General features: G+C 52.0%; 1 pseudogene; it reads left to right on the top strand.

Moving 5' to 3' along the window:
- Positions 1–20,695, top strand: part of LOC127032954 (tripartite motif-containing protein 15-like) — a 79,991-nt pseudogene extending 59,296 nt beyond the window's left edge.
- Positions 20,696–23,931: the final 3,236 nt, after the last annotated feature.

The following is a 23,931-nucleotide window of genomic DNA, read 5'->3' as shown; positions in this document are numbered from 1 at the left end:
CTCGGCTATACCGTTGGGCAGGGACAGGTGAAGCCTTTTGTGGGGAAAGTGCAGGCCCTAGCGGAGTGCCCCACCCCGACAACAAAGCGGCAGGTGCGGCACTTCCTGGGGCTCGTGGGGTATTATCGGCGGTTTATTCCCCATTTCGCGTCCACAGCAGCCCCCCTGACCGAGCTACTAAAGAAGAGCAGCCCTCGGACGGTACAATGGAACCCCGAGTGTGAGGCAGCCTTCAGAACGCTCCGTAGCTGCTTGTGTCGAGAACCAGTTCTATACAGCCCCGACTTCGACAAGCCCTTTGTCCTCCAGACAGATGCGTCTGACGTTGGCTTGGGGGCCATCTTGTCCCAAGAAGGAGATGGAGGTGATCACCCCGTGCTGTATATCAGTCAGAAACTGTTTCCCCGAGAGTGGAATTATGCCACGATTGAGAAGGAGGCCCTCGCGGTCAAGTGGGCCTTCGAGGCCCTCCGGTTATTCCTCTTGGGCGGCCCATTCACCCTCATTACGGACCACGCCCCCCTTCAATGACTTGTGAGGATGAAGGACAACAATGCCCGCATCATGTGCTGGTATCTGGCCTTGCAGCCCTATGCGTTCACCATCCAGCATAGGGTGGGCAAGGACCATGCCAAAGTGGATTTCCTGTCCTGCCTCGAGGAGATGGGACAGCCCGGCCCCAACAGGTGGGGGCCGGACTTGGGGAGGGGGGTGTAACGAGGTGGTGTGGCTCCCCTCCCCCTCAGGGAGGGTCGAGCCCCGGCGGAACCCGTCTACAGGCCCTTTGCCCCCCCTTCCCTAGTGTCTCCATGGTGGTTATACCTCCACATCCCCCCTCCCTGCCTACCGAGTCCCTTCTCCCCACCTCTAGCCTGTCCTGGGGCCCCGAACAGCCCCTCTCGCCTGCCCTTGTCTCTGTGACCCCCTCGAACACCCCACCCCAATGAATGAGTGCTCTAGCCCCCAAGGCAGGGCCGGATTCATGTTTTGTGGGTTCTGTCTCCGCTCATCTTCTTCCTCTTCCCTCCTGAAGCCCCCCACACATGGGGGGAGGGAAAAGTGGAGCGGTGAGGGACCTCAGGGTGGGCACTGGGGCCTGTTCTGAGTGTGGCCCTGGCACCACTGCAAACCTGGTCCTACCCAAGGCCTTCCTCTCTATGGCCAAGAGGCCTCATATGGCACCTCCAGCCCCCTCTTCCTCCCACCTCCATAGCCCCAAGATCCATGTGTCCCCTCTAGCGCCCCTCCACCCGTACGCACTGGCACAGGGGGGTGGCATTCAGGGTGTCTTCACCCTCCCAAATCTCACAGGAACAGTCCCCTGCCCAACCCGCCTGCCCGTGGTTAGCCGTGCCCCTCACAAAGATGACGGGCTGCCCCAGACCTTAATGTCGCCCCTCTTCAAGATGGAGGCCGCAGCTGGTGATCTATTCGCCCCTCACAAAGATGGCGACTCCAGCTTGGCCCACAGTGCATGATGGGCTGAACGAGCCCCCACTTGGTGCACTACGGGCCGAAACACCCACCCCTCGTTGTGGAGCGGGTGGGCAGGGCAGTGACTTCTGTCACCTCCATGAGGAACTCCAGGATCCTTCTCTCTGAACAGACCTTCATCCTGGCGTTCCCCTGCATGCAGGGGGGCTCCCGGCTGAACTGGGAAATGGCCTTCCCAAAGCAGCCGCTCAGCTCCTCGCCTGATGTCCCCCAGCATCCCAGTGCTCCCCTGCCCCAGCATAACTCCCCTTCTCCCCTGGGCAGAGAGACGCAGAATCAGATAGAGAAGGGGGGAGAGAGAGGCAGCGAGCAGCTAAGCGAGCCCACAAAGGCATCAAATCCACACAGGGCTGCCGGGGTTGGCTCCCTCAGAGAGATGGAAAGAGCAAAATCTGTGGCTTGGCCAGAGCACGCGCAGGGATGCTACAGAAACCAGCCCTGGGGACACTGGGTGCAATGGACTCCAGCTGTGTAGGAATTGGGCCGTAGGGAACAGAGAGACCCAGGTGATGAGGGTGGTTGGCATGAGGGACACGAGGCCTCAGAGTAACCCGGCCTCAGGAAATCAGGTGCCATGGAAACCAGGCCTCAGAGAAACCAGGTATCATGGAAACTAGGCCTTAGAGAAACCCAGTGCCATGGAAAGCCGGCGTCTGGGAACCAGGGCCACGGAGAATCCAGGCTTCAGGCAAACTGGACCACAGGGAAACTAGACCTCATGAAGCCTGGGCCACCAGGAAGGTCAGCACCTGGGAAACCAGGCCTCAGAGAAACCAGGTATCATGGAAACTAGGCCTCAGAGAAACCAGTGCCATGGAAACCAGGCCTCTGAGAAACCAGTGCCATGGAAACCAGGCCTCTGAGAAACCAGTGCCATGGAAACCAGGCCTCAGAGAAACCCAGTGCCATGGAAACCAGGCCTTAGAAAAACCCAGTGCCATGGAAACCAGGCCTCAGAGAAACCAGGTGTCATGAAAACTGGGCCTTAGACAAATTAGGTGCGAGGGAAACAAGGCCTTAGAGAAACCCAGTACCATGGAAACGAGGCCTCAGAGAAACCAGGTGCCATGGAAACCAGGCCTCAGAGAAACCAGGTATCATGGAAACCAGGCCTTAGAGAAACCCAGTGCCATGGAAACCAGGCCTTAGAGAACCCAGGCCTCAGGTGAACCGGGCCATAGGTGAAACCAGACCTCACGGACCCTGGGCTACCAGGAAAGTCAGCACCTAGAGGATGCTGCTCAGGCAGTGGGTTGATGGGTCGTGTTTCTTGCCCTTTCTCCTCACCCAGCTTCGCAGCAATGCCCAGGGCGAGTGACCGGCTACGTGCTGGGGATGGGGCAGACGGCAGCTGCAGGGGTAGACACCAGGAGAGGGTTGCCAACAATACAGGACAGAGCTCAGCTGTTCAGTGTCTTGACATGAGCCTCTGGGGGGTTGGGGGGCACTCCCTCCATCTCCTCTGTCCTTCCTAGGGGGTCTCTCTCTCCAGCTCTGGGTGCTGCAGCCACCCCAGGGTCTCCGGCGCTGGCTGGGCAGCCGCTGCGGCTCCTTTTCAGGTTCTGTGTGGGCACCGAGTCGGAGGCTGGGGTTGCTGGTCTCCGCCCGCTGCAGAGCTGGGCAGGCCCGGGGGTCGGGGCTGAAAGGAGGAGTGCGGACCGGAGGAAGGCAGCAGCTGGAGAAAGCTTTGCAAAGAGTTTGGCCCTTCAAACTGGAAGTCTGTAGCTCTTTGGGCAATCTAGAGAGGTGTGGCCAAAACCAAACCAAAACAACACAACACAACCCACCTCAGTACCATTGTCACGGAGACTGGGCGGGCAGCTGTAACAGCTACATCCAGTGCTATCTCTAGGACCGGTCTGGCTATTAACTGTCTATCTCCTCTAAGAATGGTCTGAATCTGTTCTTTTTGCCTTTCCAGTAATGTTCCAGAAACACACTGGGTTTCCCATAATTAATAAAATTGTATTTGGCCGTGACAGTTCGGTAATTCATGACTCTAACCAGTAATGTTGTCGATGAATACGCCATCTTGCCGAGCCTGATCGTATGGAGTTGACTTGGCATCATGTTGCTTGATTCGTGCATTAACCACATCCACTATGATGGAGTTGGGTTGCGGATGTTGAAAACAAAGTCTGCCTCTTTGGGTAGAGATGTAGGGTTGGGGTTTTTTTTTACACTCTGTTGCTGGATAGTACGATGGAGGCTGGTGTCTGCCAAATGACTTTGGTAGGATCTAGAATCACCTCATTAATTGGGAGGACAATTCTAGATGAGAAGATGGTGTGCAGAATTGACACCAGCTTATGACGTGTATCTGCCACCTCCTGTAGGGGAATATGCAGCTGTTTGCCACCCTCTTGGTAAGATCCAGAAAGTTCTTAAAATCTTCCCCTAGTGATGGGGGTGGTTAGCAGAGCCTCATCTGGGAGAGATGAGAGAAGTGTGCTGGAGGGGTAGCTTCCTCTTCGGGTTCGTTTTCCTCTTCTGAAAAAGCTTCCTCCTGCGCTGACTCAGGTGCTTTGGACAGACAGGCTGTAGCAAACCATCTGGTGGATTCTCTCTGGGAGACAGCGGGGACGGTTGTGACGTGTGTACGTCGCCCAAGAATTACAATATGGCCTTGGGGGGGCGAGGGAGAAAGGCAGGCATGGGCGGTGGGCTTACCTCAGGAGGCCCGTACCATGATTGTAGGTTGGTTTTATGGAATTGGGGAGGACTCCATGATTGCAGGCCATGATGAGGGGTGAGGAAATCATCTCCTCCTGGCCAGTGTCAGATTAGTCAGTGGGTAAGGGTGGTGCCGGCCATGGGGCTGGTGCTGCTGGCTCCAGTCCCGCAAAGGACCCCATGAGCTGGCGCCATACGAGGCCGAGTGGTCCTGGGCTGTGCTGAAGGAGACGAGCCTCGGCTGGCTGATCTCCCTGGCCCATATCTGCCCCAGCATGGAACAGCTCAGCCTGGGCAGCCCAGAGCCAACTGGAGCGGAGCGGGAGTCTGACGCCAGAGCTGGGAGAGTGTCTGGATCATGCCCTGAAGATCCTGGCCTGGGAGCCACCAGCGTCCAGGAAAACACCTGGCTCACGTCCAGTGGACCCTGCTGGAGTCCATCTCCGGGCTGGGGAGAACTTGATGGTGACCTACCGCAGCAGAGGGGAGCTATGGTCCCACACTGAGCCAACCCAGACTCTCCCCTCCCCTGGCTTGGGGTTTCTATTCGGTCCGCTCCGCTCACTTCAGCTGGGGCCGCCGGCAGCGTGGCACGCGGCATTCTGGGACGAGTAGAGCAGCTGGCGGCGCAGGCCGCAGGTCCCTGGCTGATCTACAACTCCCAGCACCGCCTGCACCCCCGCACTGCGCTCCCCGGGCTGCTTGGGCGTTCAGCTGGTGCTGGGAAGTTGCTGACCCTTTCCATTGCTGGGCTGTGGCCCAGGCTGGATTAACCCTTTGTGGGCCTGGTGCCACCAGAGCCATTGTAAACCCTGTGCTGGTGTGGGTGTGGCAGGGGCCGTTTTTCAATCAGCTGTTCTGCAGAGGGGCCAGGCTGCACCATTGCAGGGACCGACAGCGTCAGGTGCTGCCACTCCACAGTCTGTCCTGGTGCCTCCTCCAGGGGCTAACTCAGACCAGAAGGAGGTTCCAGCCTCCCAGCTGTAACACGAGGCAGCGGGCATGTAGGAAAGGCCTGTTTGCTGTGCAACGTTCAGAACCAGCCCATTTCGGAGAAGAGGGAAAGGAACCAGCCAGGCCTGCTGTGAATCCAGCACAACTACTCCTACCTGAACTGACTTGTTCAGTGTGTCTAGATGATTTTAAAGACCCAGCGTCTCTAGCGTGTGGGCACCATTGCTGCCAGGCCTGCATCCCTCAGTGCTGGGAGGCGTTGAGTACAAACTTCCCCTGTCCTGAGTGCAGAGAAACCTTCTCCCAGAGAAACTCCAAACCGAGCAGGCAGCGGAGGAATATCGGAGAACGGGGTCGGGGTCACCCTTCATCCGGTTCTCCCGGGCATGGCCGGGGTTTGGGGTTAAAAATAGTGTGTGTGTGTGTGGGGGGGGAATTTGTAAATATCTAAAAGTGTCTGGGATTCCCCGCCCCCCCCGCAGAGCTGGCCGGATTGAGCCGCTTGCATGGGGCTGCGGCAGCCAGAGGCTCCCCCACCCGCCACTGCTGCTTTCCCCTCCCCTGCAGCTTCAGATCAGCGGCCTCTGGCAGCTCTTGAACCCCTCCCCTCCCTCCCCCCCACTCTGTCCCTCCCCCACCCCTCTCCTCCTTCTCCTCCCTCCCTGCAGCCTCAGCTCGCCCTGGCAGCTCTCGAGCCTCTCCCCTCCCTCTTCTCCTCCTCCTCCTCCTCCTCCTCCCTTCCCCTCCCCTCTCTCTTCTCCTCCTCCCCTCCCCTCCCCTCCCCTCCCTCTTCTCCTCCTCCTCCTCCTCTGCTGCTCCGGGTGGAGCCCGACACGCTGCTCCGGGTGGCAGGGTAAGGGGGTGGGGGGTGGAGAAGGAGCAGGGGGGGTTCTGGAGGGGGCAGTCAGGGGACAGGGAGTGGGGGGCTGGAGGATCTGAGGGGGGCAGTCAGGAAGCGGGAAGTAGGAGGGATTAGCTGGGGACGGGGCTCCCCATCCTCTTTTTTGATTGTTGAAATATGGTAACCCTATTGTAGAAGCTGCCAGGATGCTGACACTGGAGTCAGCAAAAGAACCAGAAGTTGGGACAGTGTGTGAAAAACACCAGAGGGCTTTAGATGTCTTCTGCGAAGAGGATCAAACATCCATTTGTGTGGTTTGCCACCTGTCCGGAGATCACAGAGAACACACCGTGCTTCCCATAGAGGAGGCTGCTGAGGATTACAAGGTAAGAAATCACAGGACGGTAAAACTATAATGGCCAGGAACAGCATTTTAATAAAAAAAAAATTATGGCAAAAACCAGTGGATACGGTTAGACTCTCTTACACACAATACTTCAGCAATGAGAACAGACATAACACACCGTTATTAACCTGGTCCTGCCCCAAACCATTTTTAACACCAATAAGGACCCAGAAAAGTCAGCTCTGAATTCCCAGGGGCTGAAATGTACAACCTACAGCCCAGTGCTGTTACAGTGGAACTGCTGCCGACCTGGGCCACAGATCCTGCTAGGAACGACAGAACATCTTGTGTGCATGTGTTGTGCTGTGTAGGTACACAGAAGTACACAGAGAGAAGCAGCAAATCAGCTGCAAAGCAAAAAGGAGCAAGAGAGACTCAGACTTTTTACTCAGAGCCAGGCAGCAGGAGACAAACAACTCATCCCCCCCCTTCACTTCAGAACAGAGGGTTTTATTAATAATTAATCCTTCATTGCACAGAGCAGGCAGTGAAAGGCCGGTTTGGCTGGTGTTTTCCTGTGCCACTGTGGAACCAAATATTTTCGGTGGATTTAGTAATAAGCGAATTATCCCCCGAAAACCCGGGTTAAAGGTCAATTCAGATGAGTTTCTCATTACCATTTTATCAGTCTCACCTGTATGTGAAACTTTGGTCCCCCGAGCCACTTCAGAACTGACTATTCAGGCTCCTCCTGGGTTTGAAAATGGTTCTGGGCTGGAATGGGTTAACAAAAGTGTGCTGCTAATCAGTTCTTACTCCTAAACTACTGTCCTCAGGGTAATGAGCTATTTGTATAAATTTTGTCCCTTTGCCACTTCGCAACTGTGTATTCCTGGTTCCTATCAGCGTTCAAAAACTGGCTCTGGGCTGGAAGAGGTTAATGATAGTCAGCTGTTAATCAGGTCTCAGTGGTACAATATTGTCCACAAGGCGATGTGCTCTGATTGCACATTTCAGCCTCTGGGCCACTCCAGAACCCTGTGCCCCAGGTCCTTCTAGGTGTTTAGAAACTGGCTCTGCGCTGGAAAAGGTTAATGGCAGCGTGCTAGGAATCAGTTCTCAGTGGTAAAATATTGTCCCCAAGGTCTTTTAAGTTTTATTTATTTTATTCATTTATTTATTTATTGCTGTTTAAAATATGGTTTTGAGCCAAAATGAGTTAGTGACAATGTTACTCCTGGGGGAATTCTGCACCAAAACATTTAAAATTCTGCGCACAATATTTTAAAATTCTGCAAATTTTGTTTGTCAAAATAACACTAAACAATCACACCAGTTTCAATTATTTTGGTAATTTATTTCAAAATACCTGTCAACAAGTCTGTGTGTAACAATACAGACACACACAAATTTTCCCCCAGGGGTAGAGAGTTAAAGAAACCCTGAAAACAGCCCAATTCCTGCTTCTCTGCCTTCTCCCTGCCAGAGCCCAGCCGGGGGGCCAGACACTCACAGCCCGTCCCTCCCAGAGCCCAGCTGGGAGGTTCCCCCTGGCACAGACACTCACAGCCCGTCTCCCACAGAGCCCAGGGATCCAGAAGGAGAAACAGCCTCATGCTGGGTCCCGGCTTGCATGGAGTTTCCTGCCTGCTGCTGCCTCCTCCCTGCCCTCAGGGTGGGCTGGCAACTGCAACAGCTGCTGGGGACTCTCCAGTTCCCTCCCCCAGCATTGTCCTATTTCAGATCTGGGCTCTGCCAAGTCCAGCAGCCCCTAGTGGTGGCCAACGTCTCTGCAGCCCATTTCTGTGGGGAAAAAGGAAATTTTTGGTGCCCAATATTAATTTTTGCAAAATCTTGCATTGTGCAGCGGTGCAGAATTCCCCCAGGAGCACAATGTGTTATGAGTCTGTTCTCATCACTAAAATATTGTTCTTAACTGTCTGTAAAAGCACCTGATGGGTTTTGCAACAATGTTAGTGACTAAAATGTTGGTCTGGGCCTTTCTGGCTCGTTCCAGATTTTACACCATCTCTGTATTTCTAGACATACACACTGCAGTGCTGGCTCCCTCTAGACATCCAGACACCTATTTGCCACATAAGCCCTAGAGCGATTCACAGTCTGGAGGAAGAGAGGCGTTCGGCTGCCTAGGTAGAGTGTGGGGCCCAACCTGGTAGGTGGCCTATGAACACACCTGCCACTTCAAGCCCCACAAGTTGATACACACAGAGGCAGCCTCCTTCCTAACTCTTAGCCCAGGGGTTAGGGTACCCACCTGGGAAGTAGGAAACACTGGTTGAAATCCCTCTTCCACCTGATGAGGAGAAGAGATTGGTATAGGGATCTGCCATCTCTCAGGGGAGTGCCCTACCCATGGGTATTGTGATGTGGGGCTCCCTCCCTCTCCCCTGGAGAAGCTGTTCCACTGTGGATAAAATGTCATCTGGGCCAGAGAGAAAGACCACAAGCCTGAGACTGACTGTATAGTTGTGGTTAGAGCACTCACCCATTTTATTATGTATCTGACATTCTTGCAAATGTAAATAAATGGGGGGAAATCCTCCAAAAACAACCAAAATTAAACCAGTTTTTCTTTTGTTAGAAACAAATTCGGAGCCGTTTGGAGAGTTTGAAGAAAGAGAGAGAAGAGATTCTGTCATTTAAACTGAGTGGGGAAGATAAATGCCAGGAACTGCTGGTAGGTGCCGTTATTGCTCAGATGCAGATGTGCACAGTGACAGGGTACGTCTACACTACAGGATAAAATCGAAATTACTAAAACCGGTTTTATAAAACCGATATTATAAAATCGATTTTATGCGTCCACACTAGGGCACATTAATTCGGTGGTGTGCGCCCATGGACCTAGGCTACTTTCGATTTCCAAAGTGGTGCACTCTGGGTAGCTACATTAAAGGAATGAGACCAATAACTTCGATTTCCATCCACACTAACCCTAAATCGATATAGTAATATCGATGTTAGGGTTACTCCTCTCGTTGGGGAGGAAAACAGAAATCGATTTTAAGAGCCCTTAAAATCGATTTAAAGTGCCTTGTAGTGTGGACGGGTACAGAGTTAAATCGATTTAACACTGTTTAAATCGATTTAACTGCCTAGTGTGGACCAGGCCACATTATCAATCCACTGCTTAGTCTGAGTGTCATCAGAGGAATAGTGAGTAACACGTTCTCACCCGTGAAAGATGATCACTTCTTTCTTCCCATTGTAAAGAAAAACTGTTCTCTTTAATCGAGAATAAGCAGGAAAATGAAGCATTAAAGAAAGAGCTTTAATCATCCAAATACTTTCACTGCTAATTCGAGTGTAATTTCTTTACTTACCAGTAGTTTCTCCTTTAGTCTTTCAACTAAAGCTGGTTGAAAAGTTGCAACCAAAAAAAGCTTCCTGCACATAAAAGGGGATTAGTAGAAAACAATTTTTTTCATGGGAAAAAGTCACTTGCAACAAATTTTTCAATTTTTTGACAGGAAATTTCAAAATGAAACAAACATTTTTGTGTCATTTCAAACTGAAATTTTCATTTTGCTTTTAAAAAGCTGAGAAATTTTAAAACATTCATATTTGTTTTTTATCTCTTTCTTTCTTTCTCTTTTTAGTCCTTTTTTCGACTGAGTGCACTAAAGTGAATAATTTCCCGTTTTTTTCCCCTTAGTTTTTCCTTTTCCTTTTTGCCACTTTTTCAAAACTGGGAGCTCTTTTGAAGAGGTACAGAGAGGAAGTACTGAAAAGAAAAATGAGGGGAAATGAACCCTCTTTTGTTCCATTTGGGGAAAAGGGAAAAAAGAAAAATGAGACATTTTTCAAAAGTTATTCTGACATTTTTCAAACAAATCAAAAGAAGTTCCATTTTGAAAACTGAGAAATGGAAACAGCGTTGAAATTTCAGTTATTTTTGCAAATTCCCCCACCCTCCAATTTTTTGGCCAGCTGCACTTTGAACAGAGAGAACCACAGCTGGACAATCAGTGCAGCTGCTCTAGGAATCTCCTGCCCCAGAGGAGGCAAGGACGTCATTGGAAAGACTCCTGTTCAGTTCAGTGAGCTTTGGAACAAGCCCTTAATGGTATCACTGCTAGACATTGCCATGGAGAAGATCTGGGTCCAAATCTGGTCTGATTTCTTTGCTCCTAGAGTATCTGAGGCCAGAGAGTGCTCCAGAAACAGCATGAATTCATGGGCGTCTGTCCAGTTCACACGCACTCATCCCTAACCAACCTGCAAACTCAGATTTGCATGTGTAAAAAGGGGTCTTCCCAGCAACCCAATTTGTGTTCAAGGTCACTGTGTGGCTTAAAATCCAAGATTTATGGTGGGTCAAATTTTATGTAACGAAAACTGTTTTCAGAACTCATGGCGGCAAATGATGGAGCTCAAATTGTAGTACTTTTTTTTAAAAGGCCCTTGATGTCTCTCTGTATTTTGTGGACAGCTTGTGTTCCCCAGTTCTGCTGTTTCCTCTACTAAAATAATCCTTGCCAGTCAGTTCTGAATCCCACACCTGCTGTGCCTCCTGTTATTGGAAGGATCTGGTTCTCTAGAAGCCACTGATCACAGATTATCCACATCATGCAAGAAAAATTCATATTCTAAACACCAGTTAGGACTCTTGAAAATCTATTGGAAAATCTTCTGTCTACTGAGCATAGAGTATGTTCTCCATAAAATATCAGGAGTTAAATTCTGTGGCGTTGCAATGACATGCTGCCACATGCATAAAATGTCCCATGGCTGACTCTGTAGTCTTGTCCTTGACCTGTGCTTTCTCTGTTTGTATCTCGTCATTTCAGAAACAGCTAGAAACTGAGAAGCAGAAGATTGTGTCTGAATTTCAGCAACTGCGCCAGTTTTTGGAGGAACAAGAGCGACTCCGGCTGGCCCAGTTGGAAGAGCTGAATCAGGAAATTGAAAAGGGGAGGGCTGAGTATGTTGTCAAAATATCTGAGGAACTATCCTCTTTCAGTTCCCTGATCAGTGAGATGGAGCAGAAGAGCCAGCAGCCAGCGAGTGAATTCCTGCAGGTGAGACAGTGTTAGAAACACCCCAGAACTTTTCACAGGGCAAGAAAGTCTCCTAACCCTTCACTTTTGAGTGTAGGAGTGAATGGTCAGAACATACAGTATTGCTACAATATACATTATTGTTTCTTAAGGGCTTGATAAAATGCCCAGTAAAATCAATGGAAATATACTTCCTGAGTACAACGAGCATTGGATTGAGCCCTAAATGAAAAGAAATTCTTCTTTTGAATTCTACTGGGAGAAAACTCCTCCAAAAATGGCCAACTCCAAACTCTGTTCTGACTGTCTCATAATGCAGGAACAAAGGGACATTCAATAAAATTAGAAAGTGAAGAAATCAAAACTGATGCAAATAACGCTTTTTCACAAATCACGTAATTTGTCGTTGAGACCAAGCATTTAGCCAAACTCAAAAAGTGATCAGATATTTAAATGGATAACAAGAATACGCAGAGTGATCTTAAACCTCATGCTTCATTGCTTCAGCCAGTCACTAACTGTTAGAAAGAAGGATGAGAATGTAGGAGGCAGATTATCTTACACCTTCCTCTGAAGCATCTCGCACTGTCCACCTTTGGAGACTGAATAGTGATTAGATGGACGCCCGGTCTGAGCCAGTCTGGCATTTCCTGTGTTCCAAACGCTAACGCCAAAAGGTTAAAGATGGAACCAGTCTTTAATTATGGAAATAGCTAAAATTGAAGCTAAGGTTCCATTTAAAGCCAGATTTTGCCACTTTTCCTAGATATCAGAAAAAGGGAAAATATTGGCTTTAAAATTGATACATGAGGTCTGAGGCTGTGATAATCTTGTCTGCCAGAACTGAAGTTAGATAGGGAAGCTGTTAGTTACTTATGGTAGCCTGAACGTGTAAGTAGTCATTACAATTCCAAAAGCCTTCTGATGATTTTATTTTTCAAAAAATGCCTCTAACTAGTGTAACCCTGCCCATCTGAGTTGGCAGCAACAAGGGCCGGGTTCAGTATCTAGGGGTTCTGTTTCAATAACACAATGCAAAACCAGCTCAAGCCCCCACCTGGTGACCTGAGACAATTACATACCACTCCCAGGGCATCTCTAAGAAGCATTACTTCCCCTCTCACAAACACCGAGTCTGAGTGTAGCAAAATCCTTTTAATAAAGGAGGGAAACAATGCAGCATTATGTTGGGGAAACACCACAAACAGGATTATAACACAAACCATGAGCAAAAGACCCACCCCCAAGTAAGTCTGGCAGTGTCCTTTTCCCCTCAGTGTCTTACATTCAGCAACCCAAAAAATCCCCCAAAGTCCCAAAAGTTCAACAACCTAAAAGTCTCTGTCCCTGGTCAGTGCAGCCACAGAGTTCAAAAGTTTATCTGTGGAGTTTTACCTCCCAGCCTGCTTGGAAATGGGAGGATGGGGGGTGCGGCGCAGGGTTGTTAAGGGGCACCTTACGTGGTCCGAGACTGACTGACCTGCCTCTCCATAGGGTTCTGCTCTAGCCTTCACCATGAGCTGTTCTGCCAGCTGCTCTGCTCCACCAGCACGCAGTAATATATCTTCAGCCCCCACCATCCCAGCCCCCAGCAATTTCAGCTCTTAGTAATTTTAGTTCTTTAATAATTTCAGCTGGTAGTAGGGGAGCCTCAGTGCTGGTGCACCAGTAGCCCAAAGTGAATTCAGCTCAGCAGCCTGTAACTAGACTCCTAATAGAATTAAAACTAGGCCTGATATTCCACAGTGCAGGAAGGATGAGCCTCAAACAGGGCCCATACTATCAGATACATAAGCAGACCAACCTACCTACCTCTCAATTCACTGGGTTTTGGAACCCATGTCCCTTGTTTAGCGACTGCTACTTAGTTGATGGCGAGTCCCTCTGTCATAAAACAGTTCCACTGTCCTTGATTCACATAATCAGGGTAACAACACTTTATTCTTCTTACCCCAATAACAGAGAAACTGGGGATCCCGCAGCAGCCAAAGTGACCATTTGGGCTGCTGTGGGCTCATGCTAGGCAGGGTGGTTGTGCCTATGCAAACAAGATCAGCCTCTGAAGTTCTTTTCCACAACTCACCACAATTCATCCCCAGATGTCAGGGTAGAGCTCATCCTGGCTCAGCGTACACTAGCAAAAAAAGAAAAAAAGGCAAGAAATAAAACATACCATCCTGGATGTCTCTAGCTGATATCTAGAGCCAGATTCTCTGTTGCGACCAGTATCTGTTGTGCGCAGGTGTTTTCACTCCTCAGATTTCCTGTATTGAACCTGGCATGCAGGATAGTGTTTGGCCCTGTGTTACTCTGTCCCCCACACCCATTATTCTCACACAGCCTCAGCTTCCTGTGCATGTCAGGAAGTCCACAGGACGGGCCTTCAGAATACTAAGTGGTGACAGAGTTTATAGCATGGGAGCAGCACAGTATGGGGGCATCCCTCCCTCTGGACCCACTGGAGTCTGCAGGAGGGGATCTTCCCCAAACCTGTGAGTGTTCGGGAGATCCTTGTTCAGCACATTGCAAGACTGAGCCCTCTGATTCCATGTGCCGGGTGGTTATCCAAATGTCATTCCACAGAGAGCCTGTGTGCCTCCTTATACAAACTTCCTGGGCCCAGCTCCTGCAGTCAGAGCCCTTATTCCAAAAGAGCAAAGGCAGCACATTTAATGCTTTTGTTTGCATTAATAAATAACAAATAATTTTCTCTTTGAACCTCAAACTGTGAAGACAAAGTGAGTCCCCTCCAGAGCAGGAGGGATCCTTAGTGTGAGAGATGGGACTGAATTTCCTTTTATCTCTCCCCTCTAGGACATCAAAGGCACCGTGAGCAGGTAGGAGGCTCCTTCTCACTCTCCCTTTCACTTCTCAGTGCAGGGAAGGGATTTTGGACATGAGACCTGGCTCCCCACGGTCCAGCAGCGCAGAGTGTGGAGCTGGTTCCCAATCACTCTCAGTTAAATCTAATCTTGGAGCTGTTGTCATTTTGACTAGACTCCAGAACAGAGCAGCCTGTGAAAAGAGTGTTTGACCTACAGACAGGGTGTTATTTGTAGTGTGGCTGGAGGAATGGAGACCTCAGGGGATTGGGGCTGGAGAATGAGTTTTTCATTTCTAGGTCACAGACTCCAAACTCCACCTAGGCTGGTAGGGATGGAAAGTCAGGGCCATCTGATGACTATTCAATGAGTTGTTTATTAATTGTTTCTAATTATGGAGTGAGCTCTAGCCATGTGCTGGGCATGGCCACAGATACGATAGAAGAGATGTTCCCTGCTCTGAGGAGTTTATAACGTGCTGTTATCAGTAGTGCTATGGCAGTGCCTGGAGGCTCAAGCCAAAACCAGGGCCCAACCTGCTGGGTGCTGCACAGACACACAGACAGAGACAGTCCCTGCCCCAGGGAGGTTACAGTCTAAACAGACACAAGAGACAAAGGGCGGAGGGAGGAAGGATTAAAATCAATTGAAGGGAACATTCAATGGAGACAAAGTGCTGCACGTTGGAAGGAAAAATCAAATGTACAACTAGGAAATGGGGAATCACTGGGGAGGCAGCAGGACTGTGGAAAAAGATCTGGGGGTTGAAGTGGATCACGCAGTGAAGGAGGCGGCAGTGTGCTGCTCTTGTGAAAAAGGCAAATGTCATTGTGGGATGTTGTCCCAGGTTGCTGTAGTCACCACAGGTGCTGCCTCCTCCTGGCTGCTCTGGGGATTAGCTCTTCCAGGGCCAAGCCCTCCCCTTGCGTCTCTCCCCCCGTTGTCTCTCTCTCACTCTGCAGCCTCATCTCTCGCCCAAGAGCTGCAGCTTCCTCTTTGCAACTCAGCCTCCAGCCAGGTCACTAAACGGTTTGGGTGTAGAGTCTCACTGGTCCCACTGCCCAGGCAGTGCCGCTCCATCAGTGGCTGGTAGGGGAACTATGTCTGAGGCTGTTCTACAGAGAGCGATGACCAGCTGTTCTTCACGTCCCCTGAGGGCAGAACAAGAAGGAATCGGTTTAATTTGCCACAAGCGAGATTTACATCAGTGCGACGGGTTCCCAGGGTGCAGCCTGGACTGTGGCACTGCTGAGCCCTCAAATCCCCAACCTGGCCTGCCTCTCTCCCCATGATGCTGATGTTAAGCTACAGGCCTGACAGGCCCTGCGCTGACACAGACACCTATGGGCAGGGACCCGCCCAGCTGCGTTACATGAATCATCTCCCAGCCATTGATGAACCAGCAATAGAAGGCACCAGCCAGTTTCCCCCAGTTCCAGCCCTGCCCCCCAGAACTGCACCGACTCGCACTGCTCAAGGCTCCCTGGGCAGGGCAGGTTCATTCAGTCGTTTGCCGTCCCTCAGTGGGGAGTGGACACACACTGGCCTTTGTAAGCTGAGAACTCCTGTGCTAGGAAACTGACCATTTCTTTTTCCGTGTGTGCTCCAGCCCCGGAGCACCCACAGAGTTGGTGCCAATGTATCACAGGTCCTTAAATTTCACCCAGTTATTCCTGTGTTCAGCCTAATAACTTGTACTTAACTAAATCCTAGCGTGTTTTGACTAAGGCACCATCCAGAAAGCCAGTCAGTCTAGATTTAAAGACATCAACAGGCAGTAACATTTGAAGCTCCCCAGAAGTGGGGTGCCACTGGTGCCCAAACAATGGCCCCACCCCGCTCCACCTCTTCCCCTGAGACCCTGCCACCGGCTCGCTCCTCTCTGCACCATTCCCCCATCACTTGCGTTTGAGGCAGGTGCAAAGGGAGAGAGCACATTCACTAGAATAAAATACATTTTAGTAAAATACAAACATGAAAGAACTCCACACCGAGTAACACTGGGTTGTTCTTCAGGTGTGTGAGAGAGTTTCAGAACCCAGAGGCCTTTTCTTCTGAGCTGAAATGGAGAATCTGGGAATCGTCTCAAAGAAATGCATCTGTGGAGACCATAATGAAGAAATTCAAAGGTAATAACCAGTCACCTGGGGAATTTTCTCACCTATGTTACACTGCTAATTGGCAGAGCTGGGGAAATCTCTTCGGGACAATGATTGTGGACTGAGACAGTCAGCTAATCATTTGGAACCTGTGAATTCCCTGCTCAGCTCTCGGTACAGCACACACACGCTGGGTTAGGGGCCTACATTCGGACTGCCTGCGGGTTTTCCTTTCCTAGCAGCTATGAACATTAATGTGAGTTTGAGCTTCCTGCTGAATTCACTGTTCTTGCAGTATATATGTTTGGATTTTTTGTCTGCAAGGCCTCCGGTGTCATCATAGTCCCTCTCTTGCTTTAGAGCAGGGGTGGGGAACCTTTTTCTATCACAGGCCATTGACCCACACAAAAAAATAAATTGCATGCCACTCACCCGCAGGGGGACAGAGACGGGGCATGGAGGCTCGGGGTTCCCACCCATCCACACACACATACACACACACAGCAGGGTGAATCGGCACGTGTGGCTCCATCCCCACAGCGGGGAGGGGAGGGGTGCTGTGGACCAGATGAAATTTAGCAACAGGACAGATTTGGCCCATGGTCCATAGGTTCCCCACCCCTGCTTTAGAGATTCTCCACCTTTTATCCTCCTGAGCTGGAGAGAATGGGACCCCCAGGGCTGCCAGGAAGGATGAGCCAGATTTACTAAGTACTAATCATTGAATGTTAATCCGTGAAAAAGTGTCTGTGTGTTGGTCTGTCTCTGAATGATGTGTTGGTTTCAGAGGGTTTGTCTGCACAGCAATTAAACACCTGTGACTGGCCCATGTCCGCTGACTCCAGCTCATGAGGTTCGGGCTCGGGCTGGAACCTGGGCTCTGCGACCCTTTCCCGTCACAGGGTCCCACAGCCCAGGCCTCTGCCCAAGCCTGAGCATCTACCCCGCAATGAAACAGCCTCATTGCCTGAGCCCTGCGAGCCCAAGTCAGCTGTCATGGTCAGCCAGAGGTTTTGAATTGCTGGTAAAACATCTCTGGGTCTGTCATGTAACCTTAGGCCATGTCCTTAGTTTTTAATGTTTGTGGTTATTTTTTAGTGATGTTTGTAATGGTTTGTACTGGTCTGAATTGCACTTAACCTCCTTAACTAGAACGTCATAAAGCTCGTTTTCTTTTCATTTTGCTTTTGTGTTAGAACTTTAACAATGTGAATATATCCCTAAACACGACAACCTGACATTTCGTCTTTTTCCTCCATTTCTTCCTCCAGACTCACTGTCGTCTAGGTGCCGGTTGGACAAAGGTAAATTTCTCGTATAAAGGGGGAGTGAAAACTTTCCTATGAATTACGCTGGCTCATTGGCAGTTCAGGTTTTGTTTCAATTTTCCATTTGACAGGAGCTGAGCAACATATTACTGTCCAGATCTTTCCTAAAAACAGAAAAGTCGATTCTTTTCTCTCTTAGAATTTGTAACTAGTGGTTGAGTTACCCAGATGGGCTGGGGTGCGGGAGGGGGGGCGAGCAGTGTATCTGTGCAGAGATATAAGAGTTTAAAAATGAGCCTTTTGGAAAATCATAGAGGAACATCTCACCTCATTCTCAGAACTCTTTAGGCACATACATCACATCCCCTGGCAATAGTATTATTATTAGCAAATGCACAAGTGGTACAATGAAGAATGGGAAAATTCAACATACAAAAATAGACATTTCTGTTTCATCTCTACTTTATAAGTCAAAAGAAAAAATGTTAAAAATGTCAGAAGGGGTTTGGTAGACATCAGCTATTCACAGACATGCCAACTCTCAGGAATGAATCGTGACAGATGCGATTTCTGAGTAAAATTAAGCCTCACTCATGATCTCACCATAGAGCTGTGGCTGAAAAAAAAATCCCGACATTTGAGAGCTCTAAAACTGAGGCTTAATTTTACTTAGAAATCCTGTTAGTGCCCTGGGCGCGGCTGGGGCTCCTGCTGTCACCACCCCAGTGCGGCTGCTCCCCTGCCGGCCTGGGAAGTGGGAGAGTGGCGCCCACTGTAGCCCCCAGGCCTAGGGAGGGTGAAGAGCCCTAGGAGGAGCAGAGATGAGGCGGGGGGAGGGGGGGGGGCTTTATTATGACCTGGGAGCTGCAGGGGTCTGAAGTGAGCAGGGGGATGATGGACTGGGGAGGGGGCTGTATTGCTGGTGGCTTCTGAGCAGACAGAGTGATTGCTGGGAGGGTGAACTGAGGGCAGTGGGGTAGGGGTGGGGTGATGATGATGGGTGGGGAAAGGTTCCAGGGCCTGATTGTCAGGCCCTTTTGTGCTGCTTTGTCTGAGCAAAGGGGCCTTGATGTGCCTGGAAACAATCTCCAGAAAATAGTTCCGGTGCCAGGCAACCACCCCCGTCCGTGTGAAGTTGGCAGAGGGGCTCTACAGCAACTCTGCCCCCAGCTGTTATTGTAGCAGTGGGTTGGGGCCATGCTGGAGGCCAGGGCCGGCCCTAGGGGGTGCAGGGTCCGTGGCAGAAATGACGGATTCGTCTCTTCTGGGACCGACCACGCCAGCCAGTCACACCAGCCTGTGGAGCCCCCCAAAGCGCAGGGCCCAGCACGGTCAACCCGATTCGCCCTCCCCAAGGGACGGCTCTGCTGGGGGCACAGACAGGAGGCGTCACACTCTGGCTGACTCTGCTTCGCAGCCCTGAGGCCCCTGGAACGAGGGGCCGGGGAGACTAAAGGAAGGACAAAGGTGGCTTTAAAACCACCTCCCTCTGACCCCCCTCGTCTTCCCCCCAAGCACAAGGATGGAATCACTGAGGCTCAGACTCTGGGTCTGGGGGCCTGGCTCAGCTGAGCTGATCCTTTCACTCTGTCCCTGAACTGGCTCTGACAGGGGTGTGAATCCCCCCTGCCCACGGCTGAGATCTCAGCGCTGCTCCCCATGCAGAGCTGGGTAAATCCGGGAGGTGGATGGTTGCCTGGCTCACTCCCCAGCTGGGGCAGGTTCTGTCACCGACATGATCAGACCCTGCCCTGGGGCTGAGCTCTGCCCAGGGCAGCTCCAGGCCCCAGCGCGCCAAGCACGTGCATGGGGCGGCATGCCACGGGGGGTGCTCTGCCGGTTGCCGGGAGGGCGGCAGGCGGCTCTGGTGGACCTCCCGCAGGCGTGCCTGCGGCAGGTCCACTGGAGTCATGGGACCGGCAAGTGGCAGAGTGCCCCCCGCGGTGTGCCGCCGTGCTTGGGGCGGCAAAATCACTAGAGCCGGCCCTGGCTCTGCCCCTCACGCTCTGATTCTCTCTCTGCAGCGAACGTGACCCTGGATCCAGACACGGCCCATCCCCGACTCATCCTGTCTGCGGATCGGAAAGGTGTGAGCTGGGAGTCACACAGCAGGACCTGCCCAACAACCCTGAGAGATTTGACAGCTGGCCCTGTGTGCTGGGCTGTGAGGGATTCAGCTCGGGCAGCCATTCCTGGGAGGTGGAGTTTGGGGCGCAGGTGGAGATAGGGAGGGGAATGTGTGATGTCGGGGTGGCCAGAGAGTCTGTGAATAGGAAGGCAGAGATCGACTCTACCCCTGAGGAGGGGATCTGGGCTGTGGGGTGCAGAAGGGGAACGTACTGGGCTCTCACGTCTCCTGCGCAGCGCATCCCCTTGTACCCGATCCGGGGACACCGCAACATCTGGGCACCCCGCAGGATCCGGGTTTATCTGGACTATGAAGGGGGACAGGTGGCATTTTTCGATGCTGGTCGCGGGATGTCGATCACTACTTTCCCGCCAGCCTCTTTCGCCGGGGAGACGATCCGCCCGTTCTTCCGGGTCCATGGTCTTGTGCCACTCACACTGTGCCCCTGAGGTGCCCTGTCTGTCCCCATGAAACAGGCTCCTCGAGCCCCCTTCCTCCTGATCTCTATGCCCTGGAGGACTCAGCCTGTCTCCCCCTGCATGGATCACTGGCTCACCTAATTAGTCTTCTCTGTTTTTAACATGGAGGGAAAGCCACAGCTCCAGCCTGTGCTGTGTAATCTGTGGACCCAAAACAAAGACAGGAGCTTGTACCTCTGTCTCAGCACCTGGGTTACAAACATTTAAAAACAAAGACATTCTGATAATGCAACAGAAAAATTCCTACTTAAATCTAGAAGTCCTAAGAAAATGAAAGCTTAATAGAACTTTTGCATGGATTTGTTACCAAGTGGGGAGGAAAATAAACTTCTCACCGATCCCCTGGATTACAGAATAAGGGGAATAGAAACCAGCTGTTACTAAGGTTCTGGGGGGTTCACTATGGGGTGTTTCTTCAGGCTCATTTTTTTATTGAAACACACATGTAAACATGTGATGCAGTAGGGACTGTCTGTGTGGGGAGTGGGAGAGCAGGGGAGGACTTTAGGGGATGGACGATGCCAGGGCTGTAACCTGAGCTAGGTAAGGGAGGGGAAAGGTGAGCACCTGTGCCCGGGAAGGGGACAAAGGAAGGGAGTGGCAGGAGGGAAGCAGTTTGAGTTTGGGCTTGGGGCTGTGTGGGCGGAATTCAGGGGATCCTAGCTGGGATCCAAGCACCCTGAAAGCCCAGAAGGACTCGATGGAGGGGTCCTGACTGTGCCTGCAAGCTCTGCTGTAACCTGTGTTCCTGTTGTCCAATAAACCTTCTGTTTTACTGGCTGGCCGAGAGTCACTGTGGGTCCCAGGAAGAGGGCTGCAGGGCCAGACTCCCCCACACTCCGTGACAACTGGTGGCAGCGGCGGGAGATACTGCACCCCGTGGACGGCGCTTCCTGCAGTAAGTGATTGGGGAGCGATAAAACGAAGGGGTGACTAACCCCTGGGAGTGTGTGCCCAGTGAGAAGGACTTTGCAGTAACAGGGTCCCCCGGGGGATTGCAGCGAGCGGTCCCAGGGGCGGAGGAGTCTGCAGCTCAACCCTGGCAGAGAGGTGGTGACCTCAAGAAGGGCTGGTGCACTAGGGGTCCCCCTGGAAACCGTGGGGAGCGGCGAGCACCCCGGCCTGTGAGTGGCCAGCAGGAAGATGTATGCCAAGTGGCGCAAGTGTGACCTGGTGGAGCTGTGCAAGCAGAGGGGGCTGCACCCAGGGAGACGCACCAAGGACCAGCTGATTGCCCAGCTGGAGCAGGGAGACCGCATGAATGAACGGAGCCCTGTCTCTGAGGGAAGCAGCCAGGCAGATGCAGCGCAGGCACCAGTGTCTGTCCCCGCTGGGAGTGGTCAGCCGGCGGACGAGGGCTTCCCGAGACCCCCCCTTCCTAGGCCTAGGGGAAGGGCGGGGAGGAGCCCAGTGTATACCGAGGGCACCGTGACACCCCCGGCCAGCAGGGGATCCTCCCGGCGAAGCTCACCCCCCAGCAGGGGATCCTCCCGACAACGCTCGGCATCCGTGGAGCGGACGCGGCTGGAATATGAAAGGGAGAAGCTCGAGTTAAAGAGGCAAAAGCTGGAGGAGAAGGCGAAACAGCGTGAACATGAGGAGAACCAGCGTAAACATGAGGAGAACCAGCGCCAGCGTGAGCGGGAGGAGAAGGAGAAACAGCGTGAACATGAGCTGGACCTGGCCCGGCTGAGGAGCAGTGAGGCCCCGGCTGCGGTGAGTGAGGGGGGACCCAAGCCTACAAAGAGCTTTGATAAGCACTTGCTGCCCCGGCGTAAGGAGGGGGAGGACATAGATCCCTTCCTGACGGCCTTTGAGAATGCCTGCGAGCTGCACAGGGTTGACCCTGCAGACAGGATCGCGGTTCTCACCCCCTTACTGGACTCCACTGAGTTTGGGCTTGGGGCTGTGTGGGTGGAATTCAGGGGATCCTAGCTAGGATCCAAGCACCCTGAAAGCCCAGAAGGACTCGGTGGAGGGGTCCTGACTGTGCCTGCAAGCTCTGCTGTAACCTGCGTTCCTGTTGTCCAATAAACCTTCTGTTTTACTGGCTGGCCGAGAGTCACTGTGGGTCCCAGGAAGAGGGGTGCAGGGCCGGACTCCCCCACACTCCGTGACAAAACATGTTAAATAAAGGGCTCTGTCTTCAGACAGGCTTGTCTGTCCCAGTGTTTGTTCCTTTACAAAACTTTCACTTGTAGTTGTTAAAAAGTCAGGGAAGAAGCAGCCTTCTTCTGTCTGATCCACTGACTCCCAGACGCTGGTTTTGCTAACAGGGGCTTTGCTGAAAAAGCAAATTGCTTCAAATTGTCCTTACTGAAAAGTGACCAAGGTTAGTCTAAAACTTTTAAAAGTTGTTTGTTACTAAGGGCTTATGGTTTTAGCTTTTGTTAAAGCCCCTGTGTGAAAGGGCTACGTGGCAGGAAAGATGCTTGGGGTCTGTTTTTTTAGATAATAATAAGGTAGTTAAAGGGGGAGGGGAGGGAAGTGGAGGGGAGGGAGATGGGTCTTGTTTAAAAATCTTGGAACTCTAGGATTGATTCAGGAAAATGAATTCTGTGACACTGCTGGAGAACCGCATTGGATCGGGCCCATCCAAAGGCGGCGATAACAAGCCTGAGGGGCTGGGAACCTGGGAAGTTGCCTCCATCTCCAGAATCCCTCTCTCTGACTCAGCCACGTGGTGTCTATCTTTGCCCTTTGCAAAGGGGCTCTTTTTTCCCTTTTCCTGCCCTGTTCTCTTCTCCCCCGTGTAAACCCAGAAACCAGCTTACTTCAACGTAAGTAAAGGAAAAAGCAGCCCCAACGGTTCATTTTCCACTGGCTCCATTCCTGCAGTGAGGCTGAGTCCTGCACAAACTCATCTCCGCTGTGGCGCAAAGGGGGAGCTGAGAGCCCATGACCGATTTCCCCCAGCACCCTGTACTCAGTCCCCCAGAGTCCCCACCTCCTTCCCAGCACCCTGAACCTGGCCCTCCACACCCAGCCCCCCCAAACCCTCTGGCTCCCTGCAGTACCCTGTACTCATCCCCCCCAGCAGCCCCTGCTCTCCAGAGCCCTGCCCCCTTGGACCGAACTCCCTGCCCAGTGCAGGCGGCTTGTAAGGGGACAGACAGACACAGTAACCCAGGCCCCTGCCTCCCTGTGTCTCTGGCCACAACTTGCTGTTTCTGTACTCTCAGGGCATCACCAGGACCTCCCCCCCCCACACAGCCTCTCCTGATGGCCCCTAACTTTCGATTTCCACATCAAGGGTCATCCAGACTCCTCTGGTTTTCTGCCTCCCCCCCAGGCCAGGGAGTTGGTGTTAACCAGATTTCTACCGCATTAATAGCCCCAAATCATGGACCAACTCCAAAAGTAGCCTGATCCACGGCTCTCCCATCGACACGGAGTGTCTCAGGTTCTTGGGCACCGCGGTTGTCCCTGAAACGGGCTTCCTTTCCCACGTCCTTCGAGAATCTCTCGAACAATCTGAGCCGAACTCGCCTGCAGCGATGCAACAACTCCCCAGCATGGCGCCTCCTGCTGGTCGTCCAGGAATTAGCTCTTTTGCCAGCACAGAGCACCCTCGGCAGGCCAGCGTCTCACCTGCTGCTGGCCCCGTGTCCCTCCCACAGCCCAGTGCCTCTTTACCTTGGGGTGCTGCCCACTGCAGTAACCCACAGATCTGAGTCTCCCCTCCCAGGGAGACCCACCCTCTAAACCCACCTTGACTCAGTGGCTACTGCCAGTCACCATCTAGCCCCCAGTCACTGGGGCCGACAGCAGTCTGTGATGGCCACTCATCATTGGCAAGTGGATTG

The sequence above is a fragment of the Gopherus flavomarginatus genome, chromosome 12, assembly GCF_025201925.1.
Source record: "Gopherus flavomarginatus isolate rGopFla2 chromosome 12, rGopFla2.mat.asm, whole genome shotgun sequence".
NCBI lineage: Eukaryota > Metazoa > Chordata > Testudines > Testudinidae > Gopherus > Gopherus flavomarginatus.
The sequence above is the reverse complement of the archived record's forward strand: the minus strand, read 5'-3'. Positions and strand labels throughout refer to the sequence as shown.